Source organism: Parasteatoda tepidariorum, chromosome 1 (assembly GCF_043381705.1).
Source record: "Parasteatoda tepidariorum isolate YZ-2023 chromosome 1, CAS_Ptep_4.0, whole genome shotgun sequence".
Taxonomy (NCBI): Eukaryota; Metazoa; Arthropoda; class Arachnida; order Araneae; family Theridiidae; genus Parasteatoda; species Parasteatoda tepidariorum.
In genome coordinates this window covers 92638723-92652409 of record NC_092204.1, presented here as the reverse complement: position 1 = coordinate 92652409, position 13687 = coordinate 92638723, and positions in this window count along the sequence as shown.

The following is a 13687-nucleotide window of genomic DNA, read 5'->3' as shown; positions in this document are numbered from 1 at the left end:
GTGATTGGTACTAAGGTTTCTCCAACTAAAGTGTTTTTGCATAAGCTGTAAATAAAAATATTTTTAAGACAAGAGAAAAAATAGTAAAATAATTAAAAAAATATAATTTACCTAAAACTACTTGCATTTTTTGTGCTGATTTCAATGACGATTGGAATTCTAAAGAATAACCGACCAAACTTGTAAGCAATTGAAGTAAAAATTACGCATTTAATTATCAAAGTCTTTTATAGCATTGCTAAAATAATTTAAAACTAAAATCTCCTTTAAATTTTTAAAAAAAATAATTTCTTGTTTGTTAAAGAAAGATTGACAACAATGTTTGTATGTTTTTTTATTGTTCAAATAACAGTTAAATTTAATATTTTAATGAGGTATGATTAAATATGTAGGGAATTAATAAAATGTATAAGCAGATTTTCTTAAAACTTTTATCATTTGCTTTATAATGCTATCTTTACATAATGAGAAATTCATGTTAGCACGTTGAAAAATGGCAGAATAGCGAATCTTCACCTATATTTAGCATCAACGTAGCTTAGCGCTATTGTAGACATCGGAGTTAAGACAAAAGCTTTATTTTATTAGTTTTAAAATTGTGATATTTTTATATTAAAATAGAAATTGAATTATTTAAAACATTTTTTAAGCACCTAGCATTTAGATTTGATTTAATCTACAATTTTGGTTTTCAGGTTTTAAATGTTTGAATTTCGGAACAAACTTTTCTGGTACAAAAAATTTGCAACGAACATTAAAATTTTTAGAAGAGTTTTTCTAATGTACTAAGAATTTTTTAAGTAATTTCTAATTCAATTGATTTTAAATTTGTCTAACTCGTGATGATCACAGATTCATCAAAACTATTTTATTTTTCAGTTTTCAAATATGATACTAAGAGCTAGTAGGGACCATTTTAATTAAAAAATAAGTTATTTCAAGGAATAAAATTCAGAATCTTGCATAAAATTAACAGCTTTTCAGTAAAAGTATAGAGAATCGGCATTGTTTTCTTGCAAAAAAATTATTATAGAATAAATGCAACACACTTTTACTTATCTACGGAAATTTCATACTATTCAAGCAGTTCATTTAATAAAATTTTTAATAATCTTTCATACAGCTGATAATTTTTCAAACGGAATTCAGAGAATCTGTAAGTCTTTGTTTAGCGTATTTAATTATAGAATAACAATAACACAAGTATTTCAGTTAAGAAATTTTATAATGTTCATTCGGATCAATTTTAGAATATTTTTTCGACCTCAGAAGTATCAATTTCAGCTGCTATTTTCCTAAGTATTTCGAATCAAAAATAATTAATCCGTTAAATTAATGAGAATTATTATGAAACGTTCTCCTTCTGTTAATTGTTATTTAAAAACAAATTATACTTTTCTCCTTTAATCCTGTTAGCCACTACAAGAATGAAACTCACCAATTTTCTCACACCAAATGTGATAGTCTGTAGATACTTATCCATTTCGGTGGGCTTTAAAATTTCGCCAAACTGTTGATGGCGTATTGTATAATTGGCCATGCGTAAAGTATTGTGATAATACGCACTATTCGTGTTTCGGTAATAAGTAAAAAGTATTGTGGCGAAAGGTTCCTAAAATACTAATGTAGGTACTTAATATAGATATACTGAAAATAGGTTTTAACCGATCTTCCTAAATGAGTTAGTACTAATTTTTAAAAAATCGTAAACTTTAACAGCTTAACCACCTAAACTATTGAAATCATCATTTATATTGGTCAAATTAAAATTTTATTTTGGTGATATACGTTAAGTACGATTATTAAAGTTTTGATTTTTGTCAAATACCACTTAATTATAATTTAATTTCAATTAATTTAATTTATTTATAGCGTTTTATTTGACGGTACTAATCTTTGATTACTACTAATTTCTTTTGTTAAAAATAATTCATTTTCACGAAAATTATTATTCTTTAAAGTAATGCTTTTTCAGTTAATTTAACTTATTAATCTTTAAAATAATGCTCTTGTACTATTCAATAGATGTAAATTCGGTTTTAAAATTGTTAACAAAAATGTGAGAAAAATACTTTTTAACGGGAGAGACAAAAGTATTTGATTATTACAGGGAGTTTCTAAGTTTTCACATATGACTTTAAAATTGTTGTTATTTCTGAAATTTATTTCCATAATAATATTTAATAATTCACAAAATTATATTTTTTGCTAGTTATAAAAATGTAGTTCAGTTATAAGATAAGCATTTATAATTGAAAAAGTGATTCATTTTACGTCATGTTACGAATTTACCAATAAGTTGTGAACTAAAGTATTTCGAGCACAAACTTAAACTTTCCTCGCTGACTTCGATGTCAACAACTAGCTTGACTTCCAAAGAATAAATGACTTGGCAACTTATTAAAGGAAGTGACATTTAAGTACATTATTGTTAAAAAAAATTATTATTAAAACCATTGTTAAAGTCATTATTACAGTTTCAGTTGCATACGAATAATTTTAGAGTTTGCTTTGAAGTTTTACAAAAAAATGAATTTTCGTTTGTTGTTGTATGTTCGTCTGTTTTTATTCTTCAAATAACAGTTATTTTAGTTTTTAAATGGGTGGAGGATTATATCATCAAAGATATAAACTAGAAGGAGTATTATAAAATTTATATACTGATTTTTTAAGCGTTTAATATTTGCTTTATAATGATGTGTACATTTAAAAAAAAAACTAAATTATGTCAGACTAACGAATTTCTATTATAAAGAAACTTCTTTTAATATCACCTCACATTTATTTAGAATCAACTTATCATAGCAGCGTTGTAGACATTGCAGTTAAGACAGAAGCTACAGTTCATTAACTATAAAATTGTGTAATTTTTTTAATGAAAAGTTGAAATTTGTTTATTTATTTAAAGCATTTTATTTAAAGACACTAAGAAAAATATTTTATTTTAGCTAACTCTTTCGCTTTGTTTTGATAAAAACGGCATTGTATTACCAGAAGAAGTATAACTTTGAACAAAATAAACTGCATTCGGTTATTAAAAAGTAATGCGCATTAAATAATTTTAGTAATTTAATTAATATTAAAGTTATTATCAAATTCCTCGCAATTTTTAGATATTTATTATTGAAGTGAGTGAGATTTATGTAGTTATCATTGATTTCAGACAAAAAGGCGACAAATAGGATAGATTTGTATATTTCCGTTTCTTATTTTCTAAAAATCCAGACTGTTTAAATTTCAATAATCCATACGCCTACATTCGAAATAGCTAGAGTAAGCTTTTTTGCTTCGTACACACTTGAGACTTGATAATAAAATTACTCTATATCTTTATGTTAAATTATTACTGCATTCAAAGTAATTGCATTCAATTATATTATTAATTCAATCAGCGTTTATTAAACTAAATTTCTATCTAATAATTATTTTATATAATTAGAACAATGACTATTATATTTCTCTAAGATGATAGAATTCGGAATTATTCCTCCTAAATCATTTTTCTAAACGACGATGCATAAGTAGTGTTCGATTAAATTAACTTTTGAATTATTGTGAATTTAGCATAAAAAATTATTTGGAATTTTTCTAGGTTTTAAAATTGTTTACCAAAAACATTTCTGATACGAATAAATTCCAATGAATATTAAAATATTTAGACGAATTGTTGTTTACTATGATTCTTAAAATAATTTTCTCTTTCTGATTCGAAATTGTAAATATTTATAAAATCTTTATTTGTTTAACCCTCAATATTCATCAAACCAATCTTTTTGTAGTTTTCAAATACGTATCTCAAAGCACACACACACATTTAATTGATACATTTAATATACACATTTTAATTGCAAAAAAAAACAGATGTTATAAATATAATTGCTTTCATAAGAATCAAAATCTTTCATAAAATTAACAGTTGTTCAATAAAATTACAGATAATCTGTAATAAAAAATAGTTATAGAATAAATATAACATATTTACTTATCTCAATGATAAAAGCAGCCTGTTTTTATTTATTAAAAATAGTTAATCCACAACGCGAATAATTTCAAAACAATGAATTTCAGTGAATTTGCATTTTTTTCAAGAAAATTAAGATTTTCGTTACTGGCTTAATTATAATCAGAACTACAAGATAGCATGAAATTATTTTTTATTGGACATTGCAAATGTTGTCAAATATTCCGAGTAAATTGCATTTTTGAACGTTTTGAAATGAAATGATATTAAATCCGCACCCATTTCAGTTAGGCATCAGAGAAATTAACTTCGAGGTTCGTTATATAATTATAAATTACTGTACGAAAATATATTGAGAATAAAAGGCATATTATCATATAAGTATATTTGCTTATGTGCAATAATTTTCAAAGTAACTTCTTTTTATACTTTTAAATAAAATTAATTCTTATTTTTTTTTCACGTTCAACCAATATATTCAGTTTCTATAAAGTACCTTTTTGACTAGTTAACTGTATCGTAACGATAATAATTTTTTTTTATAATTGAAAGAGTTGTGTATAGCAAAAACCAACGTGTAATTTAAATTCTGGCATCAGCAGAAATTGGCATGCGTAAACAATATTTCATTTGATAAGATTTGTTTTCATTGTTAGGCCAAAATATTTTCATTTTGACTTGTACGTAAATGGTATTGTTTGATTTATATGTAATTGGTTACTTTAAGAAAAATATAACAGAAACAAAAAACTATGCTGTGTGTTTGCTCATAAGTTTTTGATAAAAGTATTTTTATGCGGTATAATATTTGAGTTCGTATTTCTGGTTTTACTTTTTGAGTATGATTCGAGCTAGTAAAATTAAATCATCAATAAAAAGTGTTATTTTGTTGAAAAAAAATATTGTTTGCATTTTTGGATACATTTAAGATCCATTTGCTACAAAATTAAATTGTACAACTTCGCGTTTTTCAAAATTATAATTTAGAATTTTCAAAAGCTTTCTTTATTAAAATTAGGTTATAAAATCTATACGTTCCTTGAAGAAAAAAATCAATACAAAAATTAAAATAATTGAAAATTAATTATGAAGTAAATCTACTCACATTTACTTTTCAAATTTCCCTCGCTACTTCTAACTTGAAGTTCAAAGAATAACTGGTAAAATATTTTAACAAATGAAAGAAAAATTGTTTCCTTAATCATTAAAATATTATGTTGCATTGTTGAAGTAATCAAATAAGAATATAATTCGCTTCTACTTTTTAGACAAAAATTAACTATTGTTTGTTAACAACAATGCTTGAATTTTTTTTTACTATTTCTGAATAATAGTTAATTCATAAATAGGATGAATTATGGATTCACAATTAAACACAATTAAATGCAATAGATGATTTATATTAAATTATTATTTTCTACGATTGAATTTAATTATACACCATCAAAATTTTTTTTCAATATATCGAATTACTATTTAATAATACTACATAATTGGAGCAATGATTGCTATATTTTTGTTTGATATTTGAATTTGGGTTAATTCCTCCTAAACTATTATTTTAAAAGACGATGCTTTTCTAGTGTTTCACTAATGTAAGATTCAATTAATGTAGTGAATGAAGGCTAAAAAAAATGACATTAATTTATTTAGCAAAAATGACATTAATTTATTATGACAAACAAAGCTTCTGAAACAAATAAATTAATAAATGTGACTACAAAAAGATATTGGACAATAAAGATTGCATAGTATACTGTGCCTTTTAAGATGATTTCCATTTAAAGTTTTAGAATTACAAATATTTCTGAAATTATAGTTTGATAAAGTCGTAATATACACAGAATCAACAAAAAGGCCACTTTTTTTAAAATATATATTTCAAAGAAAGTAAGACTCATTTTAATTTAAAAACTAAAATTATACGGAATAAAAATTATAATCTTTCATACAGTTGATAATTGCTCAATCAGAATTCAGAGAATCTATAATGTTTTGCTTGACATATATAATTATAGACTAACAATAGCACAATATTTATGTAAAGAAATTTTATAATATTCATTCAGATCACTTTTAAAGTATTTTTTTCTGCCTGAGCAGTATCATTCTAAGCTTCTTTTGTTTTCGTATTTCCAATCAAAAATAAATGATGTGTTAAATTAATGAGAATTATTATAAAATACTCCCCTTAATTTATAAATATATATATATTTAAATTTTTTTTCAGTTTGCTTGTTTCTATTCCTTAGAATTAGTATAGGCTTAATTTCTCATTTTGGACAATAGTTTGAAATATCTTGAGTTATGGACATCTTTGTAGTTTAACTCGAAAGCAAAATCTGGAAAATTTCCGGAAATTTCCTTAAATCACCAAACGTTTGTTTCTTACACATATAGTATTAATTCTCTTATGTTTATTTATCATTCATAATATTCATAGATACTATGAACTACTTTTTCAATATTCTTAAAAATATTCCACAATGTTTAGAAATTGAAAATCTATCCTCATATTTTCAACAATTAATAATTGGAATTGATGAGACAAAAACTAATAAAAGTTTTGACAAATGCAGCGATTGAGTCAAAAAGATCATAAATTTTTATTACATATATTTTGATATGATTTTGAAGGAATGGAATAACTAATATTTTTATTTCAGCTAATACATTGGTCATATTTTAATATTTATGCTATAAGTGAAAAGCGTTATAAAAGTCTCATCATAATTATAATATTTTTAAATATTCTTAAGAATTAATTTTGGACGCTTTCTCTGTTGCTGGATATTGAATTTAAAATGCACTTTTCAAATTGATTTAATGACTGCAAAGTTTGTATAGTTAAAACTATAGGTAATTTGTTAAATATTTTTTGACGGAATTACAATGTTTAAGATTGTAAGGTCCGCTTACAACTACATTAAAAAATGCAAATTCTTGGTTTTCAGAAATGGTAATGAGATTGTTACTATGGTTTCTATTTTATATTTATAAGGTTTCTTTTTATTCCGTTTTATAATTGTGTATAAAGCTCTTTTAAATATTTATATCATAAGTTGCGTATCCAGTTCGCAATAATATATATCAAAATTCTTTTTGGTACAAAAATATTAAAATAATCAAAATATGTTCAACATTTATATTAAATGAAATTACTTACATTTTTAGCGAGAACTTCAATATCGACTTCTATCTGGAATTCTTAAGAACAACTAAGAACTAAATTAAGAAATTGAACAAACAATTATGCATACTATTATTAAAGTATTATGTGACAGTGTTGAAGTAAACGAATTATGCTACCTTTTTTAAAATTTTTTGCACAAAAATAAATTCTCTCTTGCTGAAGAAATAATGTTCACATATGTTCTTACTATATTTAAATAATAGTTTGGCTAATATTTAGTTTTACATTTAAGTAAGCTTAATGCTGTGAGTAAAGACATATTATAAAGGTCAATTAAAATATTTATATGCAACATATTTGAGCAAATAATACTTGCCTTAAAAATCTCTGTATTAATAGAGATGTAAATATCTATCACGTTAAATAGTTATTTATTATTTGATTGTATTTAATTATTTTACTGTAGACTTAATACCAAAGAAATAAAATTTAGCATGCGTACATTATATTTATAGGTGAATATTGATTAATTTATAATTAACAATAATTTTAATGACCAAGAATGACAAATATTTTTACAATAAATATTTATTTACTTATGTACCGAATCTCTACATTCTGAGCTATTCTAGTACACATCTTTCATTTCGTCAAACTGAGCATCAAAATATTGTTGAATCAGTAAACATATGCTTAGCGTCGATTTAACTAAGCAATGTAAGAGCACGGCAAAAGCTATAGCTTATGCCGAAAGAGAATTAAAAAATTCTATGCAATGTTGCCTTTTTAGTATATAAATGAAATTTACTTTTGACATTATTTTTTTTTATTACTTAAAGTTAACATGAATTTGATGACTCTTTTTGATAATATCCAAAAATAAATGTATTATTATAGTTTTGCTTGATTTAGAAAATGCGCAATATTTAAAAGGTGAAATTTACGGAAAACGGATCATCCTTTAATCTAGCTAGACACAAAACGGGTTAAACTCCTTTAATTCAGTTAGCCGATACAAGGATTAAACTCAATAATTGTCTCGCATATTATGTCCTGGTTCTTATGTACTTATCCGTTTCGGTGGGCTTTAAAATTTCGCCAAACTTTGCTAGCGTATTGTATAATCGGTCATGCATAATGTATTGTGATAATAAGCACTATATGTGTTGAGGTAATAAGTAATAAACACTGTGGTGAAAGGTTCCTGATACACTAACGTTGGAGCTTGATATCGCTATTGTGAAAATAGGTTTTATCCTATTTTCCTAAATGAGTAAGTACTGATTTTAATATATCATGAATGTTTATAACTATTACTTAAAGTATTGAAACCATCATTTATATTAGTTCAATTAAACTTTTATTTTGGTGATGATACGTTTAGTACGATAATATGTTTTGGCGATAAAACAAGAAGTCTTCGAAGCCATATAATAAGAAACATTTATAATATTATGAAATAACTGAATAAATTTTTTATTTATGTTTAATACAATTTAATTATAATTTAATTGCATTCATTTGGAGAATTTTTTAATTAAATGCGATATATATATAAATAAAACATTTAAATGTACTAATCTTTGATTATTACTTACTTTTAATAATCAAAATAATTCATGTTCAAGTAAGTTATTATTTTTAAAAAAAATACTTTTGTAATAGTCGATAGATAGAAATTCGGTATTAAAATGTAGAAAAATTGCTTTATAACAGAAACGACAAAGTAATTTGATTAAAACAGGGAGTTTCAAAGTTTTTCCTCATATGTCTTTAAAATTGATGTTAATTCGTAAATTTATTTCCCTCTCAGTCATAATATTTACTTATTCTCCAAATTATCTCTTTTGCAAGTTAAAACAATGTTGTACAGCTATTAGATACGCATTTATAGTTATAAAAATAATCCATTCTTACATTCTACAAATAATCTGTCAATGAAAATATTTTAAACATAAAAATTTGATTTAAATAACTTACATTTTTCTACTTTAATGTGACCAACTAGCTTGACTTCTAAAGAATAAATGACTTGGCAACTTATTAAAGGAAGTGACATTTAAGAACATTATTGTTAGAAAAATTGTCTTTGAATCCATTGTTAAAGTCATTGTTACAGTTTCAGTTGCATACGAATAATTTTGGAGATTGCTTTAAAGTTTTACACAAAAATGAATTTTCGTTTGTTTAAGATGTATTAACAACAATGCTTTTTTTTATTCTTCAAATAACAGTTAATTTAGTTTTTAAATGGGGGGATTATATCATTAAAGACATAAGCTAGAAGGGGAATTATAAAATTTATATACAGATTTTTTAAAACGTTTAATATTTGCTTTAAAATGATGTGTGCAAATAATAAAAAAAAATTATGTTAGAATAATGAATTCTTACCTCGGAAATATTCTATTGCAAAGAAGCTTTTTTTAATATCACCTCACATATATTTATAGTCAACTTAACTTAACAGCGTTGTAGACATTGCAGTAAAGACAAAAGCTAATCGAAGTAACATTGTAACATTTAAGTACTTTATTACTAAAAAACATTTTATCCTTAAAACCATTATTAAAGTCATTGTTATATTTTCAATTGCATGCGATTAATTTTTAAGTTTGCTTTAAAGTTTCATACAAAAATAAATTTCTATTTGTTTGAAAATACTGACAACAATACATAGATATGTTTGCTACTCTGTCTAATTTATAATCATTTTAACATTGAAATATGTAGAATTGTATACTTGAGACAAGGCTGGGATATTCAAATTTATGTAACATTTTTAAGAAAATAATGTTTAACACGTAAATACAGAATTAATACGTATATACAGAAATAATTACTTGTTACTACAGAATAACGTATATACAGAAATAATTACATGTAAATCTCTTCTGAGAAATATAATTGTTTTGCAATAATTTATTCCAAACTCTTTAATGGTAACCAAATAATCTTTTTGAGTTGTTTTTTAATTAGCTTTGTTTATTACTGAATTTATTTTGCCCGTTTTGATACATTATACTGTTTAACCATCACTCTTATACATAATGTTAGGTTATCTAAGCAGAACACCTTAGAAGTATGGCAAAAACTATAGCTCCTTAATTTCAATATTGTGAATTTCCTTTTTTAATTTTAATAAATATTTTTGTCTATTTAGCATGGTATTTTTAGACAATATTCTACTGTATTTAAAACAATTTTTAAAATAAACTTGTAAATAAAAACTTCATTAAAAAATTTGCTTTGAGTTCTCGAACATGACGCTATCCTAATAACAACAATAATTCAATCGTGAAAACGAAATATATTGGAAGCAATAAAGGTTGAATTTTATGGGAAATAATGGATAATTAAAACAGACATCAGCAGAAAAGACAATTCAGTGCATAATACATTTCCATGTTGAATGCTGGCAAGAATTATATAATGAACTGGAAAATTTGCTATCATATGCATTAAACTGGATTAAAGATTATCAGAATGAGCTGTTTTTTTATAGCGTGCTAGACACAAAAGTGAATCGGTGTGAAATTTATAAACATGGTGCGCAATTCGTTAATTTCTTTAACTCTCTTTAATGAACATATTTGTGTTCCGAAACTTAAATTAAGCGCCTTTAGTTTGCACAATGCAGCCAAGGTCGCATTGGAAATGTAGGTGGCAAATACCCAAGTAATTGTTAAACATGGTAGTGACTGTTAATTTTGGCTCTATTACTCCCAAATTTACCATTAAGATGTAAAATGCTTCAAGTTAGCCTTTAATGATCATTCTAAGTCTTACGAAATCTTATTTCGTAGAAATTGACCGTTAAACCCTACCTGAGCCTACAGTGTACTACAAAAAGACTTTATTTTAGTGAAAGGGTAATTCTGGGAATTACTTACAAAAAAATATGAGTCTGATGCACAGGACGATTTGATTAAGAAATTGTGGAAACTTGAATCAAACAAGCAAAAAACAGAGATCCTAAAATGTCTTTGCAAAGAGTAATTAGACATTTAATTTGCTGAAAAAGAATCCTTATGTATAGCAGTAAAAAATTATTTTAACTTAACTTCTATGATAACTTACTAAGATATCACGTAATGCACTTAATATTTTCAGACTAATTCCTAAAATAAATTGTTCTAAATACAGTTTTTATGGCTGAGTATAATATTGTAAGGCAAACAAGGTGCGCATTGTTCGGATGTATTTTTATCCAGAATAATGTAAGGAAAATGTCTGTCAAATAGTTCCAAAGTTAGAAACATTTTGCGCGTAAAGAGTAAATCAGTATTTAAAATCAAATACATTGTAAAGCTATATAGAAATAAAAGAGCTTGAGTTCAATTTCATTCTAGAAATGTTCTAAAATGTTCCAGAAACAGCACTTCATTAGTCTACATAGCAATTTGTGAGTTTCCCTCTTTTTCTTACACCCCCTCAATAAATTGAAGATGGCAACTTAAACTAACCTCGGGTTAGTCAAAATTCAAGAATTCGTTTTGCGCATAAATTATAATTTTGTCTCTAATTATTTCCCTATTCAGTTTTTCAGACACTAGCTTTAAACTTTAGGAATGTATTATATGAAATGTAAATAAGTATTCATATATTTATGAATTGATTTTTTCCTGCTATTTTTAAAACACTCCACTTTTTTCAAAGCGTAAAGTTGCTTAAATCGCACGCCTTGTCGAATGGATGAATTGATTTTGTTTCTGCCGTACTTATTGCAAGTTATACCTCTTCTGAATCAAACCATCTCTTATTTCTAAATAAATGCTAAAATCTCTAACAGAAAGCTTTCCAATAGGAAAGGTTCTTTTATGTGGAGATCTATGAAGAAGAATCAAATCGCTGTGTATATGCGTTAAATTCTTATTTTCACATTTTCTCACTGTATTTTTTTACCCATTCTATGTCATTCAATTTAGGAAATGTATTATCTAATTGTTAATCAACGTATTATGCTAAGTTATGCATATTTCTTTGTCAGTTAAATACTCTTAAGGGTTGTAAAAACTAAACTAAACTAAACTGAGTGGCACGACAGCCCTAGAGGGCCAAGGCCTACTGTGCCCATCTCAGTTTTCTTGACCTTGACTCTGGGGTGCAGAAGCAGATGTTCCGGTCGGGTGGTAAGCCGAACGCGGAACCCCCAGTGTTTTGTTCCCAAGCATGCTTGGTACTCATTTATCGACCCACTGAAAGGATGAAAGGCTGAGTCAACCTTACCCGGCCCGAGGATTGAACCAGAGACCTGTGCCACGACAGCGTGAATGGCAACCGCTCAGCCACCGGGCGTCTGGGTTGTAAAAACACTTAGTTTAAAACTCTATAGCTAGTAACATAAATTAAACCTCGCATGTGATTTTGAATGTAACTATTGCAATTTCATATTTAAAGTATACAACTTAAACATTTTTGGAATTCAATTGTGATGAACAAACACGCCAGATTAGCGAATCAGAAAATATTGAAAGTAATGAAAAACTCTCTTTTTTCAGTTTTTAATGATCTCTAAAAAAATACAGCGTCAGACTAACATTTCAAAATATAGCAAAGCAAACTTAATTAAAAAATTACATTATTTTTACAAAATTGTATTTCTTGTTACGTTAATATGTTGACTTATTTTTATTATTAAAATTGAGGTCGTATTGGTAGAAGAATTAACTTAATAGCCATAAATACTTCCATCAGATTTTAAAGCAACAACATATTATTTTCTAAAACGCATAATTTCAAATAAAGCTTATTGAGCTTTTAAACAGCAGCCTTAAGATATTCCGATAAAATTATTCAGGTTTCTCAGTATTTCATTAATATATAATGAATCTTAAAAGAGAAAGGAAAGTAAACATATTATCAAGCATACTTGATAAAAATGCCGAAACAGGTTATTAAAAAAATTTAAAAATGAAACATCTATAAGATAAATATTAATGATAAAATTAAGTTGACAAGATATATTGCAACTAAATTTACTTCAAAGCCTTTTTCAGTGACATGTAAAAGCTTTTTGATATATTGCCACTATTTTTACTAAGAGACTATGCAATTATATTTAAGATTTTCTCGGGAGCTTTTAACTTCCTTTCTATTGTTACTTCATAAAATATGTATAGTCTTTTTCAGAAATTATGGAGAGAAAAAAGTCAAATCGCTTTTGTAATTTTCCGAGTATTGTTATAGCTTTCTGCCACGAAATAAGAAATTTTTTTTCTGAAATGAACTTTCTTGATGTTCACAAAAATGGAATAAATTCTTCAAAAAGGATTTGTTGAAAATAAATTTTTAAAAGAAATTTTTTTATGTTTAAAATATATAATTTTGTTCATGGAGTATATAATTATACACTACTCAATTGTCATAAACATTAGTTAATCATAAATATTAACCTAAATGATGTTTAAGCATTTAATTAAAGATGAAAATGTTATTATTATATAGCCATTATATTAATACGAGTAAATATCTTACTTTTGTTGATTAATTGCTATTGTTATGATAAATAGTGTTATATTTTTCCGTGTAACTAAATATATATATATAAACACACACACACACACACAAACATATATACACATATATATATA